Source organism: Thermobia domestica, unplaced genomic scaffold (assembly GCF_964235325.1).
Source record: "Thermobia domestica unplaced genomic scaffold, izTheDome1.hap1.1 HAP1_SCAFFOLD_1572, whole genome shotgun sequence".
NCBI classification, from domain to species: domain Eukaryota; kingdom Metazoa; phylum Arthropoda; class Insecta; order Zygentoma; family Lepismatidae; genus Thermobia; species Thermobia domestica.
The window spans coordinates 7,530-34,192 of NW_027657282.1; the positions used below are offsets into that span (position 1 = coordinate 7,530).

Consider the following 26,663-nt stretch of genomic DNA (forward strand, 5'->3'; position numbering starts at 1 on the left):
TGGCATGAGATGAGATCGAATCAGACACCAAGTACCAGAGGTGTGCGCTACAGCATTAAAGATGTGTACTTTATTTAATATACGTACATTCCATTTTACATTTTTTTCTTTTTCTCTTCTTTTATTGGAAGAATGGCAAAGCGAAATTTATGAAACAAAACATACTTAATGGCAAATAAGGCGTACTTTGCAAATACTTTTCAATAATAAAGCAGTGCCACGAGCAAGCAAAACAACACGAATGCAACCAGTGGTGATATTCTAATTTTTTAACAACCGGTTCTCTCTCTCTCTCTCTCTCTCTCTCTCTCGATATATATATATATATATATATATATATATATATATATATATATATATATATATGTGTGTGTGTGTGTGTGTGTGTGTATGTGTGTGTATCTGAGAGGTATAGTAGACGGATAGATTTAATTCTCTTGTGACATGAAGCGACCTACACAGCATATAAATGGTGTGACGAAATTATGTTGCACTTCGAATATCTTGGAAATGAATTATCCAAGATGGATGGTTGTCAAAAGGTCAGCAATGGATCCACAGTTATTAATAATGGCATTCCCTTACTACTTCACTCTTATGATCCCAGTTCTCATTCTTGATGAGGAATAAACGTCTACACCTTCTTCTAAGAGATCATACGTTTAACCCTGTAGCTGAAGAATTTCTAAGAACAAAGACACTTACAATAAAATTAACCGTTGCCCCCGTCCTCCATTAATCTTTTCGTATGAACAGATCAATGTTCTTCAAATAGGTCAATTGTTTTTAACTGTGAAAAATTTATATTCTACAAGCTCTCCCTTCCAGCTGGAATTTGCAATGCACACACTTGCTATGCTAATAGAAATACAAAAGATATAGAAACCTTATCTGCATGGTTTATTTTCGATTGCCGAAAATGGATTCTGCTACGTGAAGTTTGTCCATTTTGTTTTTGGTATAAATTGTTTATTATTCCTGGACAAACGTAAAATTTATGAGAACAATCGTGAACAAACGATCTGCATGGTTTAATTTTCAAATTCTGAAAATGGGTTCTGCCAGGTTTAAACACATACTTTGTTTGGCTTCTTTCTTTCACGCTTGGCTTGGTGATGTGTGTGTGTGTGTGTGTGTGTAGGTTTATCTCGGTATAACAAACTCGAAACATTTTAATCGCCGGTTCACCCGAACCGGTGCGAACCGGCTGAATAGCACCACTGAATGCAACTAAGTGATACGAGTAGCACGTGGCTTAGAAATGTGGACACTCAATAAAGAACAAGAAGAGATGCTAAGAGAGTTCGAAAGGAAAATATTGAGGGTCATATATGGCCTAGTATTAGATAAAATAATGGTTCTCAACCCTTTTTCACTGGTGACACACTTTACTGAACTCTTATGGCATCGCTAGATACTTACTTGATTTGTTATTAATACTAATATACTACTACAGTCAGTAAGTTCGTGGACTGGACGCAGTGTGGCGCTAGTGGTATACTACAGCTGATATTCTGGAAGAAGTAGTGGAAGTTCATCTCTCGATCCAGCAAGAGGCAGGTCTGTTCATAGAGTGTAAACAGACGTAATGTTTCTGTTGTAAAAGGAGTTGGTTGCGCCTAGGCGGACTTTGAGAATCTCTGAGTTCGAGCAAAGGAGAATCATAAAGTTCTTCCATAAACTAGGCAAATCGGCTACAGGAACGTAGCAAATGATCAGGCAAGATAGAGTGTAGGGCTCTGGGCCGCAGTGCAGAGTTTAAGTGTCACCAACGGTTTACGGAAAGAGAAACAGTTCAGAGAATTATCAACCAGTAGATTGACCAACAACAGTCCGAACAGAACGCAAGATCAAAGAGGTTGCAATGGCTGTGCGCTAACTGTTCCCGTCGGTAGATGACATCGAAGCAGCAGTGTGGATCAGCCATGGTACGTGTCACAACATTCTGACGAATGACTTGAAGATGTCGCGTGTCACCCAGCACCGTGTCCCACGCATTCTGACACAAGACCAACGATCAGAAGTCCTGACGCTGATGGAACGTTCATGAACCGGACATGGTGCCTACTCTACGATCCACAACTAACGAGACAAGCAGCCAACTGGAAATCGCCATCATCTCCAAAACGCAAAATCCCGAGACGAGACAAGTCAAAAGATAAAATGATGTTTGAACTATTTTGAAAGTCAATGTGGATCTGTGTAATTGTCTGTGTGTGGTAGACGTTCACATCGAGCACAACAACCATCGGTTCTAATGTTTGCCTTTATTCTGGGTACCAGTCCACGAATTTATTGACTGTACTAGTATATTATAGTAGTGTAAGATTATAAGTTTCTTTGAAGTAGTGACTCTATGCAAAACTGATCACTGTTTCCGCTGCTGGAGGCTTTGACTGGTACAGACTGTCTCAAAATTGATTTTAACTCATTAATAAGTGCTTTGTAATTTTTTAATATTTTCCATTGTACAAGCTTTGGTTTTAGTAGACTTAAATACGATTTAAACTACTCGCTGAGAAAAACAGTACGTTTGTTGTAAAAATTAATAATGTGTAACAGTTTCGCCAATTATCCAGTTGGCTTCATCAGACACTATGAATACACATGTAATAACAGATTATATGTATATAAGAAACAGCGAAACAATCTCTGAATGCTGATTGGCTACCATAGGCTACTTCAGCAAATCCCCTTCAATCACAAAAACAGAAATAAGAATGTCTAATTCCCTTTCCCTCCCTGTTGACACCATATACACACATATCTAATTTACAAAATAACCTTCACAAATAACTCTTAAATACGAATACTAAATAAATAGTATAGAGTAAATAAATAATATAGAATAAATAAATAATTAACACAGAATAAATAAATAAACAATACTAAATTTACAAAATTAAACTGTACAATTAACATATTCATATTAACATATTCTAAAATTTCGCGTCATACCGGTACCTTACGAGATTGCGTGACACACTGGGATTCTTTGAGATAAAGATTTGTGGAGAGTAAGATACGATGAATTAGTTTAAATAATAATAATAATTTAATAAAAATATATATAGTAAGATACATCAAACTGCGGCGATTCAGATGGTTGCAGCACGTCGAAAGAATGGACAATGAAACGCCGAAAAAGAGTCATGTACGGAAGGAACACGAAAAAATGAAATTTCTTCTTTAACGTCCCAGGTGTTTGCATCAAGGTTAATGCAAACGGTGACGATGATAATGATTGAAATAGTGGAAAGAAGGAAATAAGAGAACCCCGAGAAAACCTACACACACGGTGTTTATTCAGCAGGGACCCCACGCTGCAGAAGTGAGCGCTCTATCACTGAGCCACCGCGGATACTAGGACCAGAAAGGAACGTAGTCTACGAACTAGATGGTTAGGTAATATAATAGATTTGAAGATCATGGGAGTGAAAGGATGAGGACAGAGTGTAAAACCCGTAAGGAATTGAGGCGACTTGAGAGAAGGCCAAGGTCTATCCCGGGCGTAGTGCCAGCTGGTAGGTAGGCAGGTTTCTTTTATTGAATGATAAATGACGTTTAGTTGGTCATGTTAGTCATCTTCGGAATGTAAGAGATACACTAGTCTTGCGTATTAGACGAGAAGTTAACAATTGTAGATTATGTTCTTGTAACTTATATACGGAGTATGTACTTGGTGAATCTTAATATTGGCGTACGATGTCCCTGGTTCGATTCCCGGGGCACAACATTATTACGGCGGTTCGGATTGCACTTTAACTAGCTGCACACAGTAGTGTTATTCTAATTTTTTAACAATCCTCAAAAATAATTTTAAAGATCTTAGGGTCAACAATGGATCGACAATTGTTGATAATGGTATGTATGAGTTTCAAATATAAATAACCCTCATAACTACACTCACATGAAAACAATTCTCATTCTTGATATCTGAGCATCTGAGATTCAGAAATAAACGCTTATGCCTTGTTCTGAGAGATCATATATATTTAACCCTATAGCTATTAGAATTTCCAAAAACAAAAATAGTTAAACTAAAATTTACTGTTCCTAGGTATAACTGGGGAAAATTTACGGTTATGTGTGGGTGTAACAAGCGTTTCTGCGAACCGGCTAAATAGCACCACTGGGTGTACGATTTTAATGAGAAGGTCTTTGGAATTTTAACTGCGTTTGTGTTCCTATTCTTTAAGATTAATGGAAAAGAGTAAAATGAAGTAGAAATTGTGGCAATTAGGGAAATCAAGCTATTAAAGAATGATCGGCAGATCAATTAATTAAAAAAGAAAAAGAGAGAGAAAGACAGAGAGTCTCGGTCGTTCAGCTTTGGATCATGAAACGCAATCCAATTGGGAGTTCGAGTTCCTCTGAAGAGCATGACCGCAATTTTAACTGTCCGGGATATGTGTATTTTCATGTATATGTCCAGATTGATAAGGATTAAAACTTTGTACAGGGAAACTCGGGTGTTCAGAAAACTAAGCAATGATCGGTTGATTTAAAATATATATCTATGGTACGTATCTCCACTCGTCATGCAGAAGACCGGGTTTCGATTTCCCTCAGCGGAGACTATTAAATTTTCCAAACCTTACGTTGTTCTAACTAAACATATTATTTTCATTATATACACTATTAATACGAACATAACCTTAATAAATATCATCAACAGTTATTTTTAATACGTTTAAATACTACTCCTTTCTAAACTTAGATGAGATTATTATAAATATATGAATGACCATGTACTGAAACAATAGATGAAATGATATTTACGTAACATCTTGAGCTCCTCTATTGGCGAATATGTAAACATTCGGGGCCTGTCCTGTCCCAGGATCGGCGCCGTTGATTGTAGCGGTAGTGAATACCGTATGGTCAGGGGCGTCGTTAAGGGGGGTGTAAGGGGGGAGCGTCCCCCACCAATGTTACAAATTTTTTGGCAAGTTGGCAAATTAAAATACCTAGTTGGCAATTTGAAGAATGTCGTTTTGTTCAATTGACTTATTTGGTTTAACATTTTCTTAGCTACCCAGTTGCTACAAATTATAATCAGTTCTTTTATAGACTCGGCATAAATTTTGTGTACTTTCCTATCTTGAAATAAATTGATATATTCGTTTAAAGCTTCTTTACTTGTTGCAAATGATCAAACTTCACTTTTGTTCATTTGATATTCCTAAACATTTTCAAGAATCTTTAATGAAAAATCGAGAAATTGTACCAGTGACAAAAGTAGAATAGAGGTGGCGTGCAAAATTAAAGCAAAGACAGAAGAGGCGTTTCGGTGGCAGGTATGTTAGACGCAAAAGCAATTGATACAAGAGCATATACAAGACAACAGACAGTTTGTGGAGATTAATAAGCGAATAATAAGAATTGATATTAATAAAACAAGAACAAGGCAGTGATTGGTTAGTATAAACTTTTTACTATGTATAGTTTGTAAATCTGACAAATTTAAGAGTTTTTTTTCATAATAGTAAAATGTCAAAGGGAAGTAGATTTTGATACCAGACTGAATACATTGTGTAACTCTGTCTGCTTTGTGTGTAAACAAACCTTTCGCTTTGAAACAAAAGGTGATCATATTAATATAAAGGGCAACAATAGCTTATTTCTAGGGATGGGCACGATCTTTGAAACTCGACTCGACTCGAAACAGACATTTTTAGCTCGACTCGAGAACTCGGCTCGAGGGTTGGTAAAAGTGAGACTAAGAGTTTCGAAACACGTGGCAAATTTTTTATTAAGACTTGGCATTTTTTTTTATCAAGACTTGGCAATTTCAAGTTTCATCCCCCTCAATCTTGTAATGCTCGCTACGCCACTGCGTATGGTTGACGCATGACCCCTGCTTACACATCACGTTCAATACGACCGCTTTATTTGGAGTCACAACCGCTAAAAAAAGGAAAAGAAAGCGCGTCCTCGGTAGTATAGTAGTAAGTATCCCCGCCTGTCACGCGGGAGACCGGGGTTCGATTCCCAGACGGGAGGTTTAAATATTTTTCTTACGTTACATTGTTTTAAGTGAATGTAGAACTATAGTTTTGAGTTAAGTCTGTCCTTAAGAAAGTTATACCTATTCATCTACTATCTCTCTCTTTGTTTTATTTATATATATATATAGTGGCGGATCCAGGATATGATCAAGGGAGGGGCTAAACCATAGTTTGCCGCTTTATCCAGTGTAAAACAGGATTGAAGCCGCCCATTTTATCCAGTGTATATCTGAGCGTCAAGGGGGGGGCTATAGCCCCTATAAGCTATATATATATAAGCTTTAAAATGAAAATTTAAGTTAATAATAATAATATTAACAAAGAACCAGGCAGTTTTATATCTCCATTTCAAACATAATCCAACCACTAAATGCTATTTGTGTGCAATGGTATAGAAAAGAGAAGAAATTTAGCAGAATTGAACACTGTTAGCAAAACAATGAAAGTCAAAACTATAGTTCTACATTCACTTAAAACAATGTAACGTAAGAAAAATATTTAAACCTCCCCGGCGGGGAATCGAACCCCGGTCTCCCCCGTGACAGGCGGGGATACTTACCACTATACTACCGAGGACACGCTTACTTTTCCTTCTTAGCGGATGTGACTCCAATTAAAGCGGTTGTATTGAACGTGATGTGTGAGCAGGCGTCATGCGTCAACCATACTCACTACCGCTACAACCAATGGCGCCGATTTTGTGAGAGGACAGGCTCCGAATATTTACGTATTTGCCAATAGAGGAGCTAAAGATGTTACGTAATTGTGATCTCATCTATTTTTACAGAACATGGTCATTCATGTATTTATAATCACATCTATGTATATGTAACTAACTTACTAATGTTAAATTGATCATACTACTTGCACCACAAGCCCCTTTTGCTGATCCTTATTCAGCTGCACCATTTGCAGCTTACACGTAAGGCCAATGGACAGTGGTGTTATTCGAATTCTTTTAACAACCGGTTCATATATATATATATATATATATATATATATATATATATATATATATATATATATATATATATATAACAAAGAGAGAGAGAGAGATAGTAGATGAATAGATATAACACTCTTCAGGGAACAGGCTACTAAATATTTTTCAAAAGATAACAATTTTTCTTTCCCCAGTTTATGAGTGAAAAGAGATAATTGAATGTAACTTACCACAATAATAGGTAATGCAGGGGTGCCCACAAGGGGGGGCTATGACGCAAACTGCGTCATTGAAATATTTGGGGGGGTTAAAATCTATATAAATATGTTTGATGAGGGGGGGTAAAATTAATCGAAAAGAAGATTTTTTCATGGAAGAACACCTACGGATAGACAATTGGGGGGGGGGTGCGTCATAGACATAACGGGGGGTGGGCACCACTGGGTAATGTTATTCTATACCCGAAAATTCGAATCGGAAGAATTTTCAGTGTTGCCATCCATAGAAATTACAGTGTGACCAGAATTTGAATTACCCAAAAACCTAGGTTAAGGTAGCGACTAGAAAAATGAACTCAAGGGTAATTGATAACTTATTATGTTGTCTTGGTTTCTTGTTTACTACTTTTTAAGTAATATTTGTATTTATTTTGTAATAAAAGAAAGTTATTAAATTTACAGTTTCTGTTTATTCGATTCCCTCTGAAGAGCATGGATACCGGAATTTTAACTGTTCTGAATATGTGTTTTCATGTCCCTGTCCAATTTGATAAGGATTGTATCCTTGTACAGGGAAACTCGTGTGTTCAGAAAACTAAGCAATGATTCGTTGATTTAAAATTTATATATGGTAGGTATCCCCACTCGTCATGTGGAAGACTAGGACTCGATTTCCCGCCGGGTACGAACTTAATTTTTAAACCCTTATATTGTTCTAACTAAACATATTATTTTCATTATATACACTATTAATACGAACAAGACCTTAGTAGATATCATCAACAGTTATTTTTAATACGGTTAAATACTACTCCTTTCTAAACTTATATATATATATATATATATATATATATATATATATATATATATATATATATATATATATATATATATATATATATATATATAAACAATGGATAAACTTTAAAATTAAAAATTGATAATGCTAATTAATAAAGAGCCAGGCAGTTTTATTCCTTCATCTTAAACCGAATCCAGCCGTTAAATGCAATTTATGTGCAATAGTTTAGAAAAGAGAAGAAATTTAGCACAATTGAACACTGTTGGCAAAATATTGAAAGTCAAAACTATAGTTCTATATTCACTTAAAACAATGTAACGTAAGAAAAATTTTTAAACCTCCCCGGCGGGGAATCGAACCCCGGTCTCCCCCGTGACAGGCGGGGATACTTACCACTATACTACCGAGGACACGCTTTCTTTTCCTTTTTAGCGGATGTGACTCCAATTAAAGCGGTCGTATTGAACGTGATGTGTGAGCAGGCGTCATGCGTCAACCATACTCACTACCGCTACAACCAATGGCGCCGATTTTGTGAGAGGACAGGCTCCGAATATTTACGTATTTGCCAATAGAGCAGGGGTGTAGCCAAGGGGGGGCCCATCGGGGCCGGGCCCCCCCAAATGGTTTTCTGGTCCCCCCAAATGACCAACTTTTAAAACATCATAGTAAAATTATCTCGCTTCATTCATTTAAAAGTAACAAAGTTTATTGACAATTAATAATTTATGGTAAAGTAGTATGGAGAAATATTGTTTTTCCGTACCGATCGAAAAATAGTATACTCTCTCTTCCTTATTCCGATCGAAAAATAGGATACTTTTTGTGACAGCAGATTACACAATTTACTGCGATTTATATTTGACAGTTTGAAGACAAACGTTTTAACAAGGTACTACAAATACAGCCATAAAACAAAGTACTAAACTGATTTGTAACTACAGTATATTTTTATATGCTTTAACAAGTGTTTTAAAATACATAGAGGATGGAAAATTTGGTGAGAAACAATGCTTTCATTCAATTTGGATTTCATTCGCTCTCTCTTTCATTTCTACCCAGTGTAATAAAATTTAATAATAATAATTATTATTTTTTTTTAGTCACGAATAATAAATAAGTATATTTGTCAGGAAACCGTAAAGAAATTAAGTGAAATTTCAAAGAAAATCAATCTTGTGTAGATAGGTTCTGTATACAAGGTCTTAAATTTAAATATAAAGGTAACCAAGAAACGTTTTGTTGCTTTTTCACCCACCACCTTCGAACATCGATATGTCACCTAACCTGCAAGATGAAAAATAGTCCCATCAACATCGACGACCTTCTGAAAACGTTCTGGAAGGCCATGTAATCCATCGCGGTAGAACGTGGTGGGCCGTGAAACGAAGAAAGTATCAGGTGCATTTTGGACTTTTACTAGGGATTTGAAATGGCGTTCTCTAATGTGATTGTCCAAAGAATGGAACAGATGATAATCGGACGGTGCAATACGCGGGGAATATAGTGGTTGCAATATTGTTTCCCATCCAAGGCGAAAAATGGTGTCCTGAGTCATCCTAGCCACGTGGAGTCCTGAGTCATCCTAGCCACGTCATCATCGTTGTCCTGTAAACGAGGACACATTTGCAATTCAGAAGTGATGGCTCCAGAGTTTTGAGATTTTGTTGAGCGCAGCTCAACTGCTGACATTACACAGTTGCATTGATACTCTGACCAGCTGGTAGCAGTTCCCGATGCACGATGCACCAAAAACACAGAAGGACCTTCTTCTGGTACAGTGCTGGTTTCGGTTGTTTTGAAATCGGTTCATGGGATACTAACCAATGATGACGACGCCGTGGAGCTTCGTATAGGACACACTTTTTATCACATGTTAACGCCCTGTCCAGAAATGGCTCCGAAACAGTAAATAAACACAGGCGACTGCCGCGTTGCCTTCTGGCCCGGAGTCAAAATATGAGAGACCCATCGACCCAACTTGTAGTGCTTCCCAAGTTGATGGATGTGCTGCCGAATGGTTTCTCCACACACTGAATTGTAGTCCCAGTTCCTCTTTGTACATGTGTTGGTCTTCTGGCACGTGGTGTTTTCGGGTGTTTCGTCATCGTCCTTAAACTTGTTAAACCATCGCTGCAATGTCCGCGTCATCACGACACCCTCACCAAAGGCCTGGCATATGTTCTGTCCCGCTACAGCGACGTTTTACCTCCATTTGAACTCGTTCAGCATACATGCTCCTATGACGCTCTGTGGAAGTCCCATGTTCTCTCTGTCTTTACGCAAGTTCACGGTGTGTCTGAATTGCCACAATCAGGTAGTATGTTGGATATACCGACAACAACAACTGACTTTCGCCTTATCTCCACTCGCATTCAACTCACGATGTGAGGTCCAATTGAACACAGACCTCCACGAAAAGGAACAGAACTTTCTTGGTCACCTTTATAGTTATGCACAAAAGTATAGCGTTTGGTCCCGGGCAGTAGTTCTTGACTAAGCATAATAAAAACTATATTGAATATAATTTACGGATAATAATAATAATAATAATAATAATAATAATAATAATAATAATAATAATAATAATAATAATAATAATAATAATAAAAGAAGAAGAAGCTAAAATAGTGTTTTTAGTTTTGCAGACTAGCAGCAACACATTTTTTTTTGGCTTTGTACATTGTAGCTGGCCCCCCCTCAAAAACGACGGGCCCCCCCTACACAAACCTGCTGGCTACACCCCTGCAATAGAGGAGCTAAAGACGTTACGTAATTGTGATCTCATCTATTTTTACAGAACATGGTCATTCATGTATTTATAATCACTTCTATGTATATGTAACTAACTTACTAATGTTAAATTGATCATACTACTTGCATCACAAGCCCCTTTTGCTGATCCTTGCTCAGCTGCACCATTTGCAGCTTACACGTAAGGCCAATGGACAGTGGTGTTATTCGAATTCTTTTAACAACCGGTTCATATATATATATATATATATATATATATATATATATATATACTGTATATATAACAAAGAGAGAGAGAGAGATAGTAGATGAATAGATATAACACTCTTCAGGGAACAGGCTACTAAATATTTTTCAAAAGATAACAATTTTTCTTTCCCCAGTTTATGAGTGAAAAGAGATAATGGAATGTAACTTACCACAATAATAGGTAATGTTATTCTATACCCGAAAATTCGAATCGGAAGAATTTTCAGTGTTGCCATCCATAAAAATTACAGTGTGACCAGAATTTGAATTACCCAAAAATATAGGTTAAGGTAGCGACTAGAAAAATGAACTCAAGGGTAATTGATAACTTATTGTGTTGTCTTGGTTTCTTGTTTACTACTTTTTAAGTAATATTTGTATTTATTTTGTAATAAAAGAAAGTTATTAAATTTACAGTTTCTGTTTATTCGATTCCCTCTGAAGAGCATGGCCGGAATTTTAACTGTTCTGAATATGTGTTTTCATGTCCCTGTCCAATTTGATAAGGATTGTATCCTTGTACAGGGAAACTCGGGTGTTCAGAAAACTAAGCAATGATTCGTTGATTTAAAATTTATATATGGTAGGTATCCCCACTCGTCATGTGGAAGACTAGGACTCGATTTCCCGCCGGGTACGAACTTAATTTTTAAACCCTTATATTGTTCTAACTAAACATATTATTTTCATTATATACACTATTAACACGAACAAGACCTTAGTAGATATCATCAACAGTTATTTTTAATACGGTTAAATACTACTCCTTTCTAAACTTATATATATATATATATATATATATATATATATATATATATATATATATATATATATATATATATATATATATAAACAATGGATAAACTTTAAAATTAAAAATTGATAATGCTAATTAATAAAGAGCCAGGCAGTTTTATTCCTTCATCTTAAACCGAATCCAGCCATTAAATGCAATTTATGTGCAATAGTTTAGAAAAGAGAAGAAATTTAGCACAATTGAACATTGTTGGCAAAATAATGAAAGTTAAAACTATAGTTCTATATTCACTTAAAACAATGTAACGTAAGAAAAATATTTAAACCTCCCCGGCGGGGAATCGAACCCCGGTCTCCCGCGTGACAGGCGAGGATACTTACCACTATACTACCGAGGACACGCTTTCTTTTCCTTTTTAGCGGATGTGACTCCAATTAAAGCGGTTGTATTGAACGTGATGTGTAAGCGGGGGTCATGCGTCAACCATACATTACTCACTACCGCTACAATCAACGGCGCCGATCCTGGGACAGGACAGGCCCCGAATGTTTACATATTCGCCAATAGAGGAGCTCAAGATGTTACGTAAATATTATTTCATCTATTGTTTCAGTACATGGTCATTCATACATTTATAATAATCTTATCTATATATAGCTATTTTACTAAGGTTGAATTGATCACACTGCTTGCACTAGAAGCCCCTTTTGCTGATCGTAGTTCAGCTACACCGTTTGCAGCTTGCACCTAAGGCAAATGGCATGCAGAAGCGGATCTACCCCGGGGCCGTGGATGCTATCCTCCCCCCCCCCAAGTTTTTTGAGTGACAAAAATTATTGAAGCTATTACTTTATATTTTTGAAAGTTTATAATTAACTCATGATATACCTATCGTAGTCTGAGTTCTGGTTGACCCCCCCACCCCCAGCTTTTACCATCTAGAACCGCCTCTAATGGCATATAAGTCTTGCATAGCTTCGGTGTTGAAAATGCACGCTCAGGTTCGATAAACAAACAACAAAAATCATAATGAATAATAGAGATGAGGGGTGGAAAATTCGTAGAGTATATGGCCTATATATGTATATATATAACACAGAGTACGAAAAAGGGAAAATGCTTATAGTCTGCATGCACATGCAACTGCAGCGTCGGGAGCATAGTTGAAACGGGGATGTAAGGAATTAATACTGTACACAGGGCATGCGTTCGCAGAATGCGCCAGGTCAAGGGGGCGTTCCAAATAGCTTCACAAAATATTGTACAGACTGAGATACAGATGAAATACATCAAAAGGACAATAAAGTCTGATCTTTGTGTGGTTGGTTATAAGACATCCCTTTACAATAGAAATGGACTCGTACATCAATTGCCGCCAATACCACACTCACAAGTGATGCTAATTTGAGGAAAGTTTCCGCGACGCAGGGAGATTTAGGAAAGATTTTCTAAAGAGGGAAAAAGGGAATTTTACACCCATGAGATAAAAGCTAGGGAAATTTAGCTTTTTAATAGATGTTATATTAAGTACTACGGCAGTACGACTAAAGACGGGACATTCTTACCATAGTGTCACCATATGCACAAAATACAATCGTCTCCCAACAACCCTTCCGCGACCTTGCTAGTGGATGTCATCGATGGATTTGCTTGACATACTCTGTAACCAAAAATCCTGTATTTTGTTTTACCTGTATACTCTTTGGAAATTTTAATTCATCTCTTGCTGGATACCACGGTTATTCTCACTGGCAGAATTGGACCGAAGTGTTGACTAATAACGAAAAGTCACCAACTCACGCAAGAAAGGTCAATTATGGCCTGAGTTGAATATACGGTTACGTTTGGATAAAACAATTGATAAAAAGAATTAACACCTTGTTCAAGCAAGAACAACATATTAGTATCAAGTTCTGAAACCTATACTCAAAAGGTGTCACGTGTTCCGCACTTCATATAACTGTAGTGTGTTTGTGAAACTTGAAGTTAAGTTCTTAGACGCTCTTCTACTATAGAGAAGACCGTCACTTAACCTCTTTCGGCAGATCGTAAGTGTAAATTCGTCAACGGATTTCAAATTACACAGTACATTTTAAACTATAACGACAAGATCGATTTCAAAAAGAAAGCGTTTCCCTTCATTTAATACACAATTTAAAAAAAAAAAAAAGAATAAAGGTCTCACCGAGATTTGAACTCGGATCGCTGGATTCAGAGTCCAGAGTGCTAACCATTACACCATGAGACCACTACGAGTAGTCTTACGTATGGGTAGGGTACTTCTATGAATCAACAAAAGTGCAAGGTTTAAAAATATCTTTGTTTTATACAACTAAAGTACTCGCGCCGAGTCGTGAAGCTTGACCTAGATCTACCGATTTCACCATCCAATAGAACGCGAGGGTGTGTGCCGGTCGTCAACCCTCACGTATGAAATTTTGTCAGTGTCGTCTCTCGCGCTACACGGAAAACATCTCCCGAGAGCACAGCGTTGTCGGATTGGCGTCAAGTTCTGTTTTGTTAATTATTTTTTGTTGCGTTATATTTTCGTTGTTACTATTCGTGCTATTGTTACCATTTTAGAATAGTTGTTAAAGTAGTTATTGTTATGCAGTGTTATTATTGGTAATTTTTAAATGCCTTTATATATAAATATATATATATATATATATATATATATATATATATATATATATATATATATATATATATATATATATATATATATATATATATATATACTCGTTTACTATGTCTTCAAAGTTTGGCAACGTAGTTGTTGAATTTCAGATGTTCGACGTTTTCCCAAGTGTGCGCTCGGGAAGCGGCTCCACGAATTGTACCGAAGTTTTCCGATGTGTTGGAGCTCAAGCAAAATATTTCTATGATTGGTTTAAAGCCCAAGCTTCACGACTCGGCGCGAGTACTTTTATAGGCTCCTAGCTACAAAAAGTGTAAGCAGTGTAGCTCTGTTTCAAATTTATTTTATGTTTTACATTCAATTCCACTTACTTAATTGTTGTGCCTAAGCCTTCGACACTGTACAATATAGGTTAAAACTGGCCAGAAACTAAAACCAAACGACAGGGGGAGGGCAGGCGAACTTGAGTTAATATTACATTTATACATGCATACCAAGGGAAGACAGCTCTCCTGGCTATCCCGTACAGGACCACGTTGCTTAAAAGCTCTAATTCTTTACATCTCTTATAACAATAAACAGTAAAGTATGGAACATTCACTTCAGCAAAATCCATTTTAAATTAAATTGAATTGAATTGAAAATACAGTCATAGTACCCCTAATTAAATTGAAAATAAATAAATTGTCACAATATATTACTGTAGAAATACTCGAATATTAATACTCAAATCTAAATACGATTAGGCTATCTTCAAGTTAATTATATTGAAACAACCGAGAACACACAGGCTCACGGTGTTTGCCCACAATAAAGTCCAGATATCTCACGGACAAGTGGCAGAAGTAACAAACAAATCATTAAATGTTTTGTAAAGGTTCATAATTTTAAAGATTCTTCGTATCATGTTTGTATGTTTACAGAGAAGAATTTTGAAGAATTACAGAGTTACTTGCGGAAGGACTTTACAGAAAATAAATTACGAAAGTATTTATCTGTTTTCCTGACAAAAATATTGTTTTAAGAGTTCAACTCAAAACAAGGAAGAAAAAGTAACTCGTCCTATGCCCAACGAAACTTATTCAGGTTTTAGTTTAAGGTTGTAATACTGACATTGCAAGTAAGTGTGATTTTACTTTGTTTCCTAAAATATATAGTTAACTCTCAATCTGCTATGCAAAAGACGGCTCGAATAAATCATATGTTATCATGCCCGTATTTATATATTGTGCACCCCAGTGCTCTAAATAATTTGCCCCCTTCCTTCCGCACAAACTTATGTCTCAAACAAGGATACACGCCGTGATTTTGCAAACATACTGGGCCTTATGCAGAGTCGTTTTGAGGCGTTATTAGTTCCATACTAAAGAATTCGACTAACATATGTTTCCTGCAGTAGTCTGGCCTTTAGTATGCGGCTAATCATACGTCAAAACGACTCTGCATAAGGCGGACTAGCTTTTGTTAAGTAGCAGTTTAGATATCACGGCCCTTATGCAGAGTCGTTTTGACGTCTGATTAACGCCATACTACGGTATTGACTAACGGATGGTTATCAAAATTGTATTCACAGTCTCTGATTAGGACGTAGTATTTGACGAAGTTAATCACATGTGACTAATTAATCTAAAGCAGAGGCTAATCTTTTACCCACGGTTTAGCGTGCGACACAACATTTCGTATTTCATGTGTTTTCATTTTTAGAGACTACGCATGTGCTGATCTACTTTTCCGTAGTTGCCACATTTATTTTTCCCACACGATGCGTTGGGGGTATATAAGTTAATCATTCCCAAATCATTTTTAGTTGTACTCAAAGTAGACTCTGAATACCAAAAAGTACACTTTCCTTAGTAAAAAGTTAGTATGCTACTAACTAGGCTGTGACTAACACTCGATTAACGAATTCTCTCTGAATACCGCACCACAAGTTACAAAGTTACAACGTAATTTTAAATGGCCTAATTCTCTCAATGATAATTATGATGTGGTTTTCTGCTTGAAGGTAGGTGTCCATTGGTGGACGCCTCTGTAAGACACCAATAATTATTGTTGGTAGCTGATAAGAAAATAATTGTTTATATTATCCACCGTCAGTAACGGTTTAATAGTATCTATACTAATAATACAGTAAGCTGTCTGTCTGTAGCGCTTTTCAACTCGAGAACCATAATAGATAGAAACATGAAATTTTAATATAATTTTAAAGCTCTTAGAGAAATGATCCAAATGACCTGTTCCAGGTATCTAGGTCACACCTGATCTTAGATATGGAGGGTGCAAACTTCCCATAAGAATAATATGGGGGAATTTTTAAAATAATTGGAAACGACCAATATTAGAGTTGAACTCATAGTTTTTGGGGTCGTTCAGATGAATAGTGACAGTTGTAATCAATTTCAACTTCAAGGTCATACTCTACTCCCTAGGGAGGGGGGCGAGATCTTAGAAGTAATCGTAAACGACAGATATTAATGTTGAATTCGTAGTTTTCGAGGTCGCTGAGTTTAACGATAGTTTTTATGATGTCCAAGTTCATCCGCGCCCCTTGTTGTCGGGTTGGGAGAGGATAACTTTTTAAAAAATAATCACAGGGCTCATAGCGAGTCACTTTTTTAAACTAAAAGTTACTTTTTTTTTCAAGTTGGTTACTAAAAGTTACCTTTTTCCAAGTTTGTCACCAAAAGTTACTTATTGGGGGGTAAAGTCATTTTTTCGTGTGATTTATATTTTGTATTGGCAGTTTTCTAAGAAAAATATTATAAAAATAAATGGGAAAAGGCAGAAAATTGTTACTTATTACTACAGCCCGGATTTATATGCAAGATGCATGTTTCTATTAACACGCAGAAACGTATAAAAAGTACTTTTTTTTCTTTCGACGGGCTTGTAAGGGTTGGTTAAAGACGCAAATTTTAGCGTACATAAATGCATATTTTGCGTGCATTTCGATGTGCATGCATATTTCGTAAACTTTTCAGAATACTGCATATTTCCGAATTTTATTGTTGCATACTAGCATATTTCCGAATATATCACAAGAAAGTAGGTTATATTTAAAGTGAACTGAATCATTTCGTAAGCGTAAAAAGTAGAATAAAATTTGTTTTCTGCTAAAACAGCCTTGAGTTTGTTGTTCACAATCCTAGGTAAGTTCACTTTCGATTGCTTTCAAATTCGGTGTTTTTCACATGCACCAGTAACTTTTTTCCGACGTAGAAAGGAATTTTTCGATCTACAAAATGTTTCTCACTTATAAACGCAGAGGGCTTACAGAAGAAAACCTAAGGAAAACGTTCTTAGTTCATTGCAACATAAGGTATTCAAAGAAACCGAAATTTTACTTTCTTAGTATATATTTCAGTGCATGTGTTAAATTTTTAATGCATATTTTTTTATATTTTTCGTGCATATTTCGGGGTTTGCTTATGCATGGAAATCTGGGCTCTACTTATTACTCTTCTGAAGTATTTGCTGCCATGTGTATCTGTGCTGCTACATATGTCAGCTTTATTCTCACTTCAGCCTTTATTGCTTCTAAAGCACAGTGGGTAGTTGATAGGTGCTTAAGCTCTCAAGGTGAGTTTGAGAGCCCTTCTATCTCTATTCTTTCTTCTATCGTAATAATCTTTTAGTATTCTATAGTTAACGCTCCCTCCAGGTCGTGTTTTTTTGTATATATATATATATATATATATATATATATATATATATATATATATATATGTGTGTGTGTGTGTGTGTGTGTGTGTGTGTGGTTTATTATGTTCGTCTTGAATTATGCTTCTTGTATGTTCTTCTTAGAGTCGGTGATGAATTCGAATATCTCAAAACATTCTGTTATGCATTTCTGTAATTTTGCAGAAATTTGGCCTTACCCCATCCAAATCAAAGTTGAAACTGTGCAAAGTATGTAATTAATAATGAACTTCTAAATACAAGTAATCCAATTTTTTTTTTTTTTTTTTTTTTTTTTTTTTATTAGCTGACAAACTTAAGTAAAATAACTTTTAATCTTAACACTACATATTTCAGCTATGATCCAGCCGGTCCTATTTTGGTTTAAAAAAAAATGTAAAATTCAATTTATGCTCAAGTTTGGCATCAAGGTTTAAAGTTGGTTTTTTATGAGATTTTGGTCACTTTTTCATGTGCTTTTGGTCACTTTTCAAATATTTAGAAGAGACCAGACCGCTACACGCCCTGTAATCAGATGAGGTAGCTAATTAGTAACTACTATAATTAGAGCGAATTAAACACATTAACATATTTTCTCGTGCTTGGGCAAGACTCTGCGGATTGCTAGTTTTAAATATTGCTTTATTTGGAATCTTTAAAAAATCCAAAATTTTGCCGCCCCCTAAATTCTGCCGCCCTGTGCTAAATACGCCTGGTTATACCAAATAACAGCAAAATCTTTTCAAATAGTTACTCTCGCTTTTGCCCCACTAACCTTTTTTTTTTTTTTTTTCATAAATTACTCCTTACTTTTGGCTCGAAGAAAGGTAACTGGACAATCAAATCGGCAGTGAAACAATTAGCTGATCGCGTGAAACAGATAGTTAATCATTGTAGTATGATTGTAGTTACGATATTTTCCCTACTTCCATCACTTATTTAATCGTTCTAGGTTAAAAATATAAATAATGTATCACATTTGCAACTTAAAGTTACCGTAATTTTCTGTATTGTAGCTGTTTTGTTTATCTACAACGAAATTATCTTATGCATACTGCAATATTATAGTTAAATTTTCACTCCTGACTGTGGCAAAAATGTAGGAGAAAAGAGCCAGGCTTAAAGGGAATTCGTAAGGATCGATGGTCGTTTTTTCGGACTCGTCTCTGGAAGGCAGTCCTACTTTTGGTAGCCAGAACTGTACAATCTGTCTCAAAATTGATTTAACTAATTATTACATACTTCATAATTTTTAACTTCTAAAATTTCGTGACATGCTCTATGGAACTGGGCGACACACGGGTTGAGAACTGCTGAATTAAGTTATAAATTACGATATTAATCATATTTATTTTGTTACTGAAAGGGCGTTTGAAATGTGTCAGAAAATGCGTTTGGAATGTAAATAGTGAGTGTATGGGTATCGTCCCGAAACCATCTCCGAACAAATACTGCGTAGACATTAGATTACATAAGTACTGACGGTTAAGTGGATTATCATCATCGTTATGAGATAATGAAAATGTGAAAATGAACAAACAAGAGAATTTCTAATTAGTGCCAGAGATTTTATTTTGCAAAGCAGGGATTGGAACGTAAATGACATGGAGGGCGTGGCGTGTCAATGAACAAACCAGCTACATGGAACCATGGGCGCCCGAAGGTGGGGGCAGGTTGGGGCCCGGGCACCCCTCTGGCTCACGAAAATGTATACGTAATATAGCAAACCACATATACAGTATTAAATACCATAAATATCAGACGTAATATAGTAACCATGGAGATGGGCCCCCCTCTAGAAAATTCTCTCCTCCCCCTAGGAAACAATTTAGTTGTGTGAGTGAAATCTGAAATGGTTTTAGTTGCCAGAAATATGAGGACGTTGGCAGACCGATAGTGATCTTTATTGTGATAATCCTGAATGTGGTCTCTCCTGCTATTGATAAGTAATACTGTATATACTTTTCTCTTTTAAATTTTCTGTTCAGCGTTGATAAAAGTCTATGTTGCTCTTCTATGAATAAAAGGTATTTTCATTTGACTCGAAGTGCGTATGTCATATTGACTTGTTAAATAACAAGAGAAAGAAAGAAATATTTTAAAAAGAGGACTCTGGGAAAGGTTGTGCTACAAAAAATTTTGAAGTAGTCTGTACAATCTTGGTGTACAATGTATATAGATTAATTTTATGTAATCCATTTTGTCATCTAATTTCATTTCGTATTTGTTGTCTTTTCGTAGTTTTACAATGATAATAGTATCAACAAAATAAATAATATTTTCATGTTTTGTAGTAAAAGAAAAGGGGAAATGCTACTAAAAGGAAGCAGAGGTGTCATTTTAGATCATTTCAGATTTGGCTTGGGGGGGAGGGAAGACCCCAACCGACATAAGATTTTCACGGATTTTACTAAAGTACACAGTTGATTAAAGTATATTGTTTCTCAAGCTCAGGGAAGGGAAATTGCTCTCTGCCCTTTAACGACGTCCCTGAAAGGAGGTCGTGGCTTCTTTTTTGAAAATACGGGAGCACATAAAATGGTTAAATATCTTTCTCAATCCTCCAGACCACAATTACTTCGATTTTTATCTTTAATAATAATAATAATAATAATAATAATAATAATAATAATAATAATAATAATAATAATAATAATAATAATAATAATAATAATAATAGTTAAATGACTTTGAGGACATTTTTTTAAATACTTTCCTGAAATGTTAAAGTTTAGAAAATGAAATCTTTCAGTTTTACGTCCCATGGTCATGCTGTGTAGGCCAACGGAGACGCTGATGATGAGAATGAATGAAATGGTAGAATGAAGTGGAATATGCAGCGATTATATGGGGTTTTGATAGTAAGAAATATATAAACAAAATCGAAAATATTCAAAACAAATTTGTGCGCTTTTTAACATATAAGGAAACAGGGATATATCCGATATTTGAGAAATATGAAGTTCTTCGAAGCGAATATTCATTACAGTCACTTGAAAGCAGGAGGACTCATTTCATTTTATCTTTCTTATATAAAATAATTCATAGTACAGTAGATTCAGAATATTTATTATCACAAATCAAACTTCACGTCCCAAATACAACAACCAGACCCCATAATAGCATATCCCATCTCTCAGCGCAAAGGACTAATGCATTGAATGTATCGCCTGTCAAAAAAAAAAAAAAAAAAGTTTATTGTATAATAAAATGTCAGAAGCGTACCCAGAGATAGACATTTTTACTTATAGACAGAAAAAATGAAATGAAATCTTTCAGTTTTACGTCCCACGGTTATGCCGGTTAGGCTAAAAGAGACAGTGAAGATGAGAAATGCATGAAATGGTGGAATGAAGAAAGTGGGAGGAAACGGGAGAACCCCGAGAAAACCCACGAGCACGGTGTTTGTCCACCACAAAGTCCACACGGCGCGAGCTACTTATAGACAGAATTTTATACTAAATAAATAAGGTGTATTATCATGTTATATGCATTTTAAAATATTTTGCTATCTTATTATGTTATCATATGTGTATTTTAAAGTATATTATCACGATGGAAAACTGTAATCAGGCATCCGGCTGTTGTTTTCTGAAATAAATAAATAAATAAACAAATTCAAGAACCCCGAGAGAAAAAAACGCACACAGAGTTTGCCCACTAAAGAGCTAACTTAGCGCGAGCTGGGATCGAACCAGAGACTCCTACACACCAGCGGTAAGCAATCAGCTATTGATCCATGGCGGCCACCATTTTTTTCCATTTGGGTACTCATCATTCACTCGCACTTCCACCTTTTCCACCTTCTTTTGTCTTATCTTGTCTAGATCAAAGTTTTTCATTTCTAAAATTATTTCGGAAGAAGTATTCACTTATAAAGAGATGTCTGTTTGAAACCAATACTATTTTATTATTTTAAAAGGGTAGAGATTATATAAACTTAATAATTAGTTAACCTTGCGGCAACAAGTTTTATTAATTATTGTCCAAAAATAGTTGTGTGGTGATACATTATATACTTATATAAAATAAATTAATAGCAATACACGTTTAGGTGCTATTATTATTATTATTATTATTATTATTATTATTATTATTATTATTATTATTATTATTATTATTATTATTATTATTATTATTATTATTTCGTCTCGAATTCTGAAGTGCGTGTTTGATCTAGAATCTCGAGACAAAACGAGGTTCGTGCACATCCCTAGCTCCAGTCGAAATATTTGGTGTGGATTGAGCATCATATAGCGTTTGAACTGGTAATTAATAAACCTAATTCCTGGTTCGAACCTTTGAGAGTGCCAGTGGAACATCTAGACCCATTTTCTTCAGTGCCAAAAATTGGGGACACTAATTTCGGGCATAAATTTTTGAGATTTCTATTATTTTGTGTTAAAGACTAATTTAAGTATTATAACCAAATTACCTATAGAGACTGAATGCTGAGATTACATTTGTTAAAATTAAGCACAGGTCCCACCGAGATTTGAACTCGGATCGCTGGATTCAAAGTCCAGAGTGCTAACCATTACACCATGGGACCACGACAACGCATCTTACATGCGCTGCTTATCTTTCAGCTGTTCCTAGTTTGTTAACTTCTTAACTTTCCTCCTTCAGTGAGTGGAATGCAAGAAACAACTGAACCAACAAAACCACGTCTGACGTCATGTTACACGTCACTTGCTCCGTTGACTCAACTCCAATAATCATTTGCTTCAAGGACAAGAAACGTTATAGGTGATTGAACTTCGGTCTTTATGGCTTGGAAATGGAAGTTTCTGCATATTCTATGATCTGTTTTATTTGCACAGTATTATTCAACTCTGACTGCTAGTCAGTATGTGAAGTGAATATTCTTAACCTAAGGGAATGATTTTCATTCATATACAAACCAGTGCTGCGGTTACACACAAAGTCTACGAGCAATTCTTGCTTATCCACAATGTACTCATAATTAGGTAAATACTTGAAGAAACGATTCTAACGACTAGAAAGAGGTTGAGAAAGGTGTTATTTCATAAACTGTTTTAACCAGTGAGGTAGCCAGAGTTACATCATGGGGGGGGGGGATTCAAGCACTGAATTTCATCTCTTTTCAAGGCAAGCGACGTATCTTAACGTAGTAAATTTTTAATCTATTTCTTCGTAATATCTTGCTCAAGGGGGGTTAAACCCCGAAACACCCCTCTTGCGTACGCTGCTAGTTGTAACTCAAATAAATGTGTGTTTTCAGTTTAGTTATACAAAATAAAAGTTATCTTTTTTCATGGCCATTCAAAAAAATCTAGAAGGAGAAAATTATCCCTTGCAAGAATGAACATTTTCTTCTCCAGGGGGGGGGGGGATTTTTTAGTCAGAATAAAAATCCCTGGCATTCCTTTTGTCAACTCGCACACTGCCATAGTCATTATATTATACAGGGAATTCTATTCTGCATTACCGAGTTGAACTTTGAGGTTATTGAGTGATCATTATCATAGGTATTATGTCATTATTGGCAGGTCACTTGCTGCAACTGAAAAGCTTCCATGCTCCAGGGTCTTCCACTAACCTCTTCTTGTTCACTTACGATTTCTCTGTTTTGATATCGTCCATTAATTGTAGTCTCCTCAGCCCACCCCCTCTCTTTCCTGCCACCATATCCTCTAGCATGTCTCTAATAATACAGTTTCTTCTTATCCAATGTCCCAACCAGTTTCTCCTTCTCATCTTAATAATATCTGAAATTGTTCTTTTCTTCCTAATCATTTCTAAGACTCTCTCATTCGTCTTCCGCTCGACCCATCTAATTCTTTCCATTCTTCTCCACACCCACGTTTCGAAAACTTCCAGTCGTTTTTTATCATTTTTGCAAGATGTCCATGTTTCTGACCTATACAGTACAATACTCCAGACGAAGCACTTTATCAGTCTTTTTCTCAACTCTTTATTCAAGGTCCCACAAAATATTTTTTTCTTCCTCCTAAAGGCTTCTTTCGCCATTCCTATCCTTGCTTTTATTTCACGTTCAAACTTCATATCACGACTAATAATACTCCCCAGATATCGAAAACTAGTCACCTGTTAAATGTTCTCCCCTCCTACTTCTATATTTGATACCTACTCCTTCGTTCCAATCACCATGTCTTTTGTCTTGCTAACACTTTATTTATTGAGATTAAATATCCAAATCATGAATTTTAGCTTGTTTGGGCCAGGATTCTTTTTCAACAGCAACGGGGGGACTAAAAATATTTTTGGATCCGTCCCAAACCCTAAATAAACGTTTGAATTTGGTATGCTTCGGAAAGAGAGTCAAAATACAATTTGATGTCATCATTTGTCATCAAATACGTCATGTCATGTCACCAGATATCGTTAGTTAAAGATAATAACAAACTACAAATGATGTTGAATAAATGTGAAATGATAACTCGAGGGAATCACCACAAAACGTATTTATCTTTTCTTTCTACTGTCGCTTCCATTTTAATATTGGTTACGGTTCCAAAATCAGAATAGATATTCTCACAAAATCAATTTCAATTCCCGAAACATAAAATAGTTTTTAAAAAATCGTGATATTAGTTTCGGTACCGTCCGAAACCATTTCTATCAGAAAATTTCTTTGCATTTTCTTCCAGGAATCGTTTGGTTTTCTCGAGAAAATCGGTTCCGATTGTGGAATTGAAATTCAGTAGTACCCTCTGTTCACCTATTGGCTTTATTACCGTTAACTTAGTATGGCCAAAAATTTACGAATTTCGGATTCGGATCCAAACATTTATTCGGGATCCGGATCTCGAACCTGGATATTAATCGCAGATCCAGATTCGTATCCATAATTTGAATCTTTAACTCACTTTCAAAAAAGGGATTCGTATGCGCTGGTTTACTATGCAGCCGAAAACTTCTGACCCAGAATAATTTATAATCGAGTATTTGTTTTCTCTTTCGTAGAGGTATGCATCTAGTGGGGAACAAAAATGACTTAGAAATCGCTCTGTATTTATCTTCAATTCTTTCCTTTTTTTCAACATTCCATTCAAATAGCCTAAAACAAATGTATGTATGTAAGTTATTATCAGTCTTGAAACCATTACTAAGAGTAAAGAACAGGGGTCCTTTCTTGTAAGTTAAATCTATTCTTAAAAGAGCAGAAGTAACACAATCAGCCGAAAAAGATTTTACAGAAGGAATTGACAAGATTTATGACACTTGTATAGAATATCCGAGCAAGTGGAGCACCGCATTTTCACCGTTCTCGATGTTTGTTTCGATGTTATTGAAGAGAGTATCAAAATGGGAAAGTGTGGAAGAAATTATTTCTTATTTGAAGCTGAAAAAAATTGAAATCGATGACATTCTCTTTGATTAATTTGGGATATTGACAAATTTCGTTGGAGAAAATCTTCACAAGTGGAATGATTAAAACAAAGCACCATTACATGTCATGAGAAGTGGGTGAGTGTTTTTTTTTTTTTTTTTTTTGTAACTTACCATCTTCAGTGGCGCACTGAGGTGTAAAAATTGCAAAATATTGCAATTCTAGCCTATGATACCACTATAGAAAGAATATTGTATTTTATGAATATCCAGTGAACTGATGAAAGGAGCAGAATAGAGGTGGACTTTTCTGAAGCAATCCTACAGATAATGTATATACAATTTACAAAATCGACTGCGTAGAATTTCACAGCGAAGTCTCAATGAACAAAGACATGATCAAGAAGGCTGGTGCCCTTTCTCCTCCAAGGACAATCAACAAGTACTCAGCAATATTTAAAGTTTATGTTAATTTACAATATGTTATCAAAACTTCCCATGACTAACATTTTTAAAAATCATAAGAATTGTTTGGTATTATATATACATTAAAGATCATGAATTAAACAGAAATTACAGAAGTAAATCAGCGTAAACTTCATTTTTATCCTTATCCTTTTATTCTAACAGTAAATAGATATCATGATAACAAAATGTATTAACAAAACATGAAATATAAAAGTTTAAAAAAATTAAAAAATGAAAATCCTGTGTACATTTAGAGGGTTCTTGGTTCCCGGCTGGTTGTGTCCCAGTTTTCCTCGAGAATGATTTAGTCCACCTATCACCGTCTATTGAATTCATTGCATTTGCCATTCCACTGCTTTTGACGTACTACAGAGTTTGTCTTAACACCCCCCCCCTCCAACAGCCCGACACTGCTGTCGCCACCTGACCATTTCCAATCCAGATATATGGCATGTTTTCAATCCAATGTTGTCATTAAATTGTTAAGTATAAGTAAATACACACTAGTATAGTCGCTCAAGAGTAAAAAAGTCTTTCATCCTCAAGATGAAAGCCCTTCTTTCCTTTGCTGAACCAGTAACGAGTTTCCAACATAAGACACGTACGATCTTACTGAAGTACAGTACTTCGAAAGAACGTGATAAATTGATTAAGGAGATTTTAAAATATTCATATAAAAATACAAGAGGTCCCACCGAGATTTGAACTCGGATCGCTGGATTCAAAGTCCAGAGTGCTAACCATTACACCATGGGACCACTACTTGCACTTTGCTCTTTAATTAAGTGGAGTAAGTGCTATCTAAACAAGATTATTTTTCATAAC

At 35.7% G+C, this 26,663-nt stretch overlaps 6 non-coding genes across 6 annotated transcripts; all 6 read right to left on the bottom strand.

The window, feature by feature from the left end:
- Positions 1 to 6,515: 6,515 nt before the first annotated feature.
- Positions 6,516 to 6,587, bottom strand: TRNAD-GUC (transfer RNA aspartic acid (anticodon GUC)). The gene has a single exon. It is a non-coding gene; the product is annotated as a tRNA-Asp (tRNA).
- Positions 6,588 to 8,312: 1,725 nt separating this feature from the next.
- Positions 8,313 to 8,384, bottom strand: TRNAD-GUC (transfer RNA aspartic acid (anticodon GUC)). Its single transcript has one exon. It is a non-coding gene; the product is annotated as a tRNA-Asp (tRNA).
- A 3,675-nt stretch (positions 8,385 to 12,059) lies between these two features.
- Positions 12,060 to 12,131, bottom strand: TRNAD-GUC (transfer RNA aspartic acid (anticodon GUC)). The gene has a single exon. It is a non-coding gene; the product is annotated as a tRNA-Asp (tRNA).
- Positions 12,132 to 13,910: 1,779 nt separating this feature from the next.
- On the bottom strand, positions 13,911 to 13,982 carry TRNAQ-CUG (transfer RNA glutamine (anticodon CUG)). The gene has a single exon. It is a non-coding gene; the product is annotated as a tRNA-Gln (tRNA).
- An 8,551-nt stretch (positions 13,983 to 22,533) lies between these two features.
- On the bottom strand, positions 22,534 to 22,605 carry TRNAQ-UUG (transfer RNA glutamine (anticodon UUG)). Its single transcript has one exon. It is a non-coding gene; the product is annotated as a tRNA-Gln (tRNA).
- Positions 22,606 to 26,524: 3,919 nt separating this feature from the next.
- TRNAQ-UUG (transfer RNA glutamine (anticodon UUG)) lies at positions 26,525 to 26,596 on the bottom strand. The gene has a single exon. It is a non-coding gene; the product is annotated as a tRNA-Gln (tRNA).
- Between the last annotated feature and the right edge of the window lie 67 nt (positions 26,597 to 26,663).